We start from the raw sequence: 8,610 nt of genomic DNA on the forward strand, positions 1-8,610 counted from the left end.
ATTGAGTGCATGGCCTAGAGGCTCTGTGTGAGGAGCGGCATGAAGGCACAACAAAGTGGTGATGAATGATACAGGGACAGTGCCGACACGTTCATAAAAGTGCCACCGAAAATATTGAGGGCAGGAGTGCCTTTTGGCCGCTGATCGCGCGGGTGAGCACACTGACAAGAGCAACAGCTGGCATTGGTCTGCCTGCAAATGCGGGAGAACGAAGGAGTCACCGGACAATCAAAGCCCGAGGAACTTGAGTGGGCGGTGGCGCTGCCGCAGTGTTTTCCGACAGCAAGTGAACAGCTGATGTACCCGGTGTGAAGACCGAAACGCAGACCGCTGCGATTGCTAATACCCATAAGAAAGAAGGTGCGGCTAGTGACGGGAAGCAGCCACAAGACCAGTAACGAGCAGTACAGCATTGACGCCAGGAAAGAGAGGAGACAAAAAGTAACTGTCACAATAAGCGACCAAAAGGGAAAGGTTATTGCCACCCCCTCAGGTAAATAAGGCTTTAAAAGAGCTCACCACAGTCATGAAACCCCAGTAAATTCCCAGCAAGGAAATACCCCATGCTTACTTTGTTTACTAACCTGGTAATCAATCCACACAACAGGGTGACAAAGTAACACAGCCACCATGCAAGACCAGCTACGTGATGAAGTCCAAAGCAGCAAACACAGTCACAGAGCCATATTTCTCAGGAAACCGCAACCATTTGAGTTGGCACCAAGCGTAGACAGAGGTTCCAGGTGGACAGAATAGTTAGAGGAATTCCACAATTTCATTGCGGCAGTGGGTGACCAAGATGCAGCAGGAAAAATTCATATTTTCATGAACCTTGTTGGCAAAGAGGTGAAGGGGGTAATACAAACACTAATCCCGGCAGAGAAAGCATTGTATAATGTATGACTGGGTGCGCTGAACAACAGGTTTGTTGCACAACGCAGCAGAGACTGGGAGATTTACATTCAACCAATGCAACCAGCTGTCCAATGAGACCGTGGATGACTATGTCCTCAGGTTGCAGGAACAGGCAAGGTACTGCGTATTTGATACATTTTCAGAGGAGGCCATTCGCCTACGAGTCATAGAGGGACGCACATCTGCTGTCCTCCACAAGCATTTATTAAAGAAACCATTGCCTCTACCTGAGCTGCTAGATCTTGCCAGAATCTATGAACGTGTTGACTCCCATTTGGCGGTCATTGAGGCTCCGAAATCAAGCAGTGCAATTGTAGCAGCCACCACAACAGAAAAATGATAGCAGAGACAAAGAATAGTTCCAAAACAGGTTGGAGATGGATCGCAGAAGGAGCAGAGCAAAGGAAGGGCGTTTGTGCTGCAGGTGTGGCCTCTCATTCCCACATCGAGATCAATGTCCATCCATCAATCAATCAGATATGTAATAAATGTAAACGTCCATGTAATTTCCATGCAGTGGGCCAAAGCTCCAGAACGTCCTCTACCAATTGGAATGAAGGGAAAGAGGGTCCACGCCGAGTGGCGAGAGCAATGGGAAGCGAAGAAGAGGCACAGTCATCGGAAGACAGCAGTGCTCCAGAGCCAAATTTCAGTACTTATCGGGACTAATATGTTCGACTCATGGCAGACGACTCAGAAGAGTCAGTGTCACCAAAGGTCATGCTGCAAATATGCCAACAAATGGTTGAATTTGTGATTGACATGGGTGCCACAGTTGATATAATGGATGCCCAGCAGGTTAAAAAATGTACACCCATTCCAACACTGCAACCTCCAAAAGTCCATATATCTCAATGGGGTGCAAGCCAACCACTACCATGTTTGGGATGGTTCCCGTACAACATTAATTATTGAACATACAATTTACAAGCCTTAATATACGTACTAAAGATGGACAAAGTGAGCAGATGTTTCCTCAGGTTCAAGTCGGCTAGAAAGCTGGGTCTGGTTCACCTAACCTACAGCATCACTGCACGGACCCAGGAAGTGCTGGTGCAATCAAAAGAAGACATCTGATAGAATTCTCCTAACATTGTCATGGGAGTGGGCACATGCAAATGCCCACCAGTCAAGCTGCACATAAATGACAAAGTGAGACCTGTCTCAACACCCCAGAAGGGTGGGGTTTCACTCACAAAGGAGAGTAGAAGAGGAGTTGCACCGACTGTTGGACAATGACATCATTGAACAGGCGACAGGACCCCCTCTGTGGGTATCCCCCATTGTTGTCATCCCATAGGAAGGGGAGAGAATTAGAATCTTCATAGACATGAGAATAACCAATTTGGCAATTGAGAGGGAACGTCATCCTGGCCAAAGCATTGAGGAGATAATGAGACTCAACATGGCTACCCATTTCACAAAACTAGACCTCAATCAGGAGAATCCAACTGCCCCTTAATCCTCAGTCAAGACACATCACAAGGTTTTCCACCCATACAGGACGATTCAGATATAAAGGACTGAGATTTGAAGTCTCCTCAGCAGCGGAAATTCTCCAGGAAACCATCAGGAGGTTACTGCTACCCATAAGAAAATGCTTTAACTACAGTGATGATATCCTGCTTATTGGTTGTACCCAATAGGAACATGATCAGTATGCAAAGCACTGGAGGACGCTGGGTGCTTAACATAGACAGATCCTCTGTGAACCAATCCGAACTAAAACATTTTGGGCACATTTTCGCACAGCAAGGAATGAAACCTGATCCAGAAAAAATGAGCATGATCCAGAAAAAGTGAGCATGATCCGTCAAATATATGGCCCTCACAATGTCACAGAACCAAGATCATTTCTGGGGATGGAGGGATACTTTTCAAGGTACATTCCGCATATTGCTACCATCACAGCACCACTCCGCCACCTCCAAAAACAAGATGTTCAATTTGAGTGATCCCACGAGTGCCACAAAGCTTTCCAAGACATAAAAAAGAGATATTGAATGTGCACCATTTGGCATATTTTGCCCTGGCAAAAGACACAGAACTGGTTGTTGATGCCAGCCCTGTGGGACTCAGAGTAATCTTAGGACAAGTAGACAGAAAGAAACCGAACCATCATGTCAGTGTGGTAGCCTATGGCAGCAGGGCACTGTCGCCCATAGAGAAAGTGTATGGGCGTGTGAACATTTCAAAAATCTCTTGTTGGGAAAATATTTGACCATTGTTATGGACCATTTTATTATTGCATTTTATTTTTTAATTTATAAAGTGCTCAAACAGCCCGAAGGCATCGAAGCGCTGTTAGAAAAAGATGACTTGGTTACATGGAGCATAAAGTGTTACATGTGAAAAACATTACTGACAGTTAGGTATTGACATACAGGGCTTTACATGGCATAATGTAGGTTAGTTAAGCAGCTGGGGACATCAGGTGCTCCTGTCCATTTTTGGAAATCCCTTTTTACGCATGCCACAGAGAATTGAAAGATGGTGCATGCGGCTCCAGGAATTAGATTTTTCAATTATTCATCGACCAGGGAAGCACCTCAACCCGGCTGACTATATTTCGAGAAGCCCGGTGTGGATGGATGTTGGACGACTCACGAAAGCCGATGAGGAATACATTCAATACATGGCCTTGCCGGCATTACCGCCAACAGTCAGCTGTAGTCAAGTTTTGGCTGCTACAGAAAAAGACTCCACGCTGCAAACAGTCATTTAAATAACCAAAAAGGGGCAGTGGAAGAACTGGAGGAAGTATGCTGCGAAGGCAACGATGGAGGACAGTCGGGAGCTGGAAGCTTTTACGAAAGTGAAGGAGGATCTGGCAGCCATGGGAGAAGGACATTTGATGAGGGGGACGAGAATTGTTGTCCAAAAGGAATTACAAGCGGCAATCATTGACATTGCTCATGAAAGGCACAGAGGGGTGGTGAATACCTAAGGCAGTCAGCGTGGTTTCCATGAATAGACCAGCTCTGATGGCAGTCATGGAAATGCTGCAGGAACTGTGACACTCAGTGGCTATTGACATTTTTGGGCCTCTCCAGGGAGGGGTATATGTGTTGGTGGTCATTGATGAATACTCAAGGTTCCTGCTTACAAGAGTGGTGAATACCATCAGTTTTGAAGATACAGCACCAGCGTTGGATGAAATCTTTAGTGAGTGCGGCATCCTTCAGGTGGTCAAGACAGATAATAGCCCTCCATTCAATAGTGCAGATTTTAAATGGCTTACGCAGCATTTGTGTTTCAAACATCAGAAGATCACGCCTCTGTGGCCCCAGGCCAATGGTATGGCCAAAAGACTAATGGCCACTCTGAAGATGGTGGTGCAGAAAGCGCAAGTTGATTGCATATCAGCTGAACAGGCAATATGTAGAGTCATCAGACAACATCGACTCACTCCACACAAGTCCAGCTCTGGCTAAGTTGATGAAGCAAAGATGTGTAAGAGGCAGACTACCTGGAGGGAACAACATTCCAGTTGACAACCAAGAAGTGAGAGAGAGACCTCAGAAGGAAGTCCTCTACCATGGAATATGATAAGCGTGGTGCACGGGAGAGAGAGTTTGAGATTGGTGATGAAGTTCTAGTCCAACAGCGTCAGACAAGGAAGTGGACACGAGATATGCACCAACTCCTGAGAGAGTTGTAGCTGTGAAACGGTCGATTGTAACTGCAACCCATGGGGAACGGGAAATAACGAGTAATGTGTCCCATTTCGGATTCCTTGGACTATGATCTGGAGTTTGGAGAGATTGAGAGGAAGCTGCAGGTTGGTGATCAAGGTGACAGTGAATTGCGAGGAGGCAGAGTAATTTGGCAAGCCCAGGTGACTAATTGAGGAGGTATGAGCAATGACTTTAAAGGGAGGGGAAGGTGTTGTGGTGTCCCCACAAGAGGACAGTGCCCATTTAAGAAGGTAGAAACGATGAACCTTCGGGAAGCCCGTGCCTGGGGAAGAGTTGGCCGTGGGCTGGAGGAGTAGTTGGGTTACAGGCTGTGTCAGTTTCCACGTCGGGTTTGAAGAAAAAAGCAGTTCACATCTACTACTGCGTCTGTGCTTTATTCTTATATTGCGTGCAGGGCCTACAGATTTTGTGTGAGGAGTGGTATCAAGGGCCAACAAACGGCGTAAAACAATAATAAACGAAATATAAACCTTCCCCTTTCCTAGTTAATGGTGCTCTCTTCGCTGAGGTAATTAAGTCAGACTTGAGGATCATTTCCAGCCCGTTCTCGCCCCCTCATTTCTTTATCACTGCAGTCAGAACTGTTTGGCCAACTGTTGGGTTGTTGCCTTTCCACCTCCAACAGAGAGTGGATCCTGTAAAAGCCCATACATTGCTGGCAACTGATCGAATTCCTATCAGAGCACTTAATAGTATATTCCACAGTGAGCATCCTCAATGCTTCTGCTGTGATTGTGATTCCGCTAACTCAGCCCCAGCAAATGTGTTGGTAAAAAAAAGTTTAAATAAATCAAAAACAAATTGGAATGGTAATTTAATCTTTCTTTTGTTAAATGTTGAAAAAGTGTTTTTGCATTGTGTCTTTACATTGTCTTTGAATGAATGTTTACAATTTTTCTATCTTAACTCTTTTTTTGTTACTATTCAATGAAATTACACCTCATCCTTTCATGGTAAGAATTTTGTTGCACATTTATGCTTTGTCCATACTATACTGTTCCGATTTAATTCTAAAAATGTGTATCTAACTGTACCCTCTGTTTTTTTGTTTCTTTCCTGTCTAGACCAATGCCCCAGCATGCTACAAATCACACCCACCCCAAGAAACAAATATACACTGCTGTCCCCTTCTGACTTGCTGTGCAACATACACAGCAATACCAAGAGTTACCAGGGCACGTGCAGACTTGAAATCCTCCGCTGCAAAAAGGAAAGGACCAGAAAACAATCCTTCTCTGCCTATGCCCCGTCAGCATCGGGACTCGCCCCCACACTCCTACATTCAGAAAAGAACTCAAGACCCACCTCTTCAAGGAGTCTCTCCTCCCCAACACCTAAGCCATCACATCGCCCCTCGCTCCACCATACTTGCTAGACGCTGCCCGCCCGCCCTTCTACGCCACCCTGTGCAGCTTTACCTCTCCACCCCTCTGTGTCATACCCCCTGCTGTTTATCTGTTCTGTTAACTCTGAAAAGGTTGTACTGTTGTATACCTCTGTAAAGCACTCAGTATGTATCTGTATTGTTTTATACTTTGAACAGAGGGTCCACAGACACACTGTTCATAACACAAATGTATAATAACACTGGAAATGCATGATCAGAGTTAAGGCCATGATAGACTGCTCGATATTTGCAGATAAGACGTGCCCCCCCATTGTCTATTTGTATTCCTTGGTTTTCACCATTTGTTTGAAGATGTACATTGAATGTTTATCTCTATGTGACATGTGTGCAATGTAATTCTCAATTTAATTATCCTATTCGATTTATTTAACCTGTTCCCCCCATTCCCACCAAACTTGGTGCTTTGTTTGTCATAATTATTATCTTTATTTCATGTTTTGATCATGTATGTTGAAAATATGATTGTGTATATATAAAGGTAACATTTCAGCCCCGGATGAAGAGCCAGTTGAGCTCGAAACACATGTCAGGCTGTCCAGATTACTTTGAATAAACTTCAGACCGCAGCCAAAGTTTGCACTCCTTTGGTGCAGTGTGTCTGTGGACCCTCTGTTGACTGTATACTTACCGTGGTAGTACATTGGCAGTGTACCCACACCCCACAGACACCCGCTGCCTGGTGCTAATTCACAAACAATAGTACAAGCGCTGAGGATACTTTCTGCCAACCTCTTTTGCTGTTTTATACTTTGTACAGCGCTTCGTTGCTTCTCTAAGTTAGGTCCACGCTCAATAAATAGTAATAATAGAGTTAATCAAATGCAGAGCAACCCCGGACCTTGAGTGCATGTGTTCCTTATCAAGAATTGGGTGAATCTGAGCATCCATGAGCGAGCATCACCAAAAGCTGACTTTGCCCAGCAGTGTCTGCATGCCACTCATGCAGAGCTCCTGACAGATGACCAGGGTCTCCGGCTCTCTTCCAGCTGGCTCTCTCCTTACAGCAGGGATTTCATATGGGTTTATGTGGGGTGCCAATTGGTATCGTCTTGCAGGCGATATCCAATGTCGGCAGATTCTCAGGAAAATTAAGAGAAAACATCACCAGCTCTTGGGTCCAAAGGTTTGTTGTGATGCAAATTGATAATGCACATATATAGACTGGCATTTGAGAAGGGGACAGGACATGGGGCCCCCCCAACTGCCACCACCCCCCTGTGGGGTAGTACTGGCTCTGGATTCGTCGTTGGTAGGCCTCCCATTCCAGGCTGAGGTTCCAATGCCCTCTTGACAAGGTCAGCATGCTGACCTTGTCAAATACTTCTAAGTCCTCCTCCTCTCCCTGTCAACTAACTGAAGATATCGGGAAAGGAAATCCATGCATGCTTGAGTATGGCTGCAGGGCCAAAAGCCATCTCAGGCTTAGAGGTGTTCCCATCCTCCCTTGACAAGGTCAGAATAAGGACCTCATCACAGCAAGAAGCCGTCTTCTCATTGATGCACACTGCCCCATTTCAAACCCCTTTCCAGACACTGTTAAATCTGGGAGGGGAAATATTGATTGTTTGCACAATTTGCACATGCTCAATAGAGGCAAAAGGGATTGTAAGGAAGGCATGGTATCAAACAGTGAAGACAGACACAAGTGATCACAGTTCAAAGGTGTTTATTGAACTTCAAAGGGTTGGTTGAATGCCTATCTAAGCTTAAATCTAAGGATGGGAGCAAGCGTCTGACCATCAAATAATAATAACGCAGTTCTACTGGAGCCTTTGCCACAAGGATACAATTCAAAGTATAGGTATCAGGGCCTTTTGCCAAAGCCTCTTTTCTAATAACAGTCTCTTATTGCAGAGGGCCTGTCGTAACAAACGAGCACCAAAATTCCTTTCTCATCAGGATTTTCACATTCACATATTCTCGTTAACACTATGTTCACAATTGGTCTCCCTCGTTCGGGTTCGGACCGTGTAATCTCACTTTCTAAGTTTTCCTCTTTGTATCATAAATCAAAGACTTTCGAATGTCCGATGGATTTCGTTTAACCACTTAACTGCCAAGGGTCCCCCCCCCTGCCAATGCCTTCCCCGGTGATTTCTGTATGTCGCCATTCAATCACTTGTAATATATTTGTTACATGAGATACCTTGGACAAATCTGGCCCCTTTTCTTCTCACATGTAGGTGGTCATAACGCCACCAAGGAATCGTAGTTTGCTGTATGGGGATGAGAGAAAATAACCAAAAAGGAGAACATTTGGTTTTTTTTTTCAGAAAATGCCAATAAAATGATGTACAAAGAAGCCTGTGGTTTTTTCCTTGTAAGAGCTAGGAACAAATGGTTTGCTGCGCTGAATTCACTATTTTCCAGGTTTTCAAGAACAGGTTGAGTGGAAACCAAAAACATTTTTTTTTTATATGGTTACCATCTGTTTTGTGAGAGGTAGGTGATTTTGCCCTTTTTTTCCAATTGGACATGCGTGGACGGAATGGAAGAGGAGGGTAGGAAAGCTGAATGGGAAGACAGAAAGGCATATATTTCTGAAAAGTATACAAACTTCCAACTTTAGGAAGGGGTGATTTGTGCAGG

The 8,610-nt window shown here is 45.0% G+C and overlaps 1 long non-coding RNA gene across 1 annotated transcript in view; it reads left to right on the forward strand.

Annotated features, from left to right (window-relative positions):
* Positions 1–8,323, forward strand: part of LOC138503192 (uncharacterized) — a 341,052-nt gene extending 332,729 nt beyond the window's left edge. Inside the window, exon 3 of the long non-coding RNA XR_011279581.1 lies at positions 5,678–8,323. This is a non-coding gene — a long non-coding RNA (uncharacterized lncRNA). The remainder of the gene's footprint in view (positions 1–5,677) is intronic.
* The last annotated feature ends 287 nt before the right edge of the window (positions 8,324–8,610 follow it).

This window comes from Ambystoma mexicanum, chromosome 11 (assembly GCF_040938575.1).
Source record: "Ambystoma mexicanum isolate Mex_15411 chromosome 11, UKY_AmexF1_1, whole genome shotgun sequence".
Taxonomy (NCBI): Eukaryota; Metazoa; Chordata; class Amphibia; order Caudata; family Ambystomatidae; genus Ambystoma; species Ambystoma mexicanum.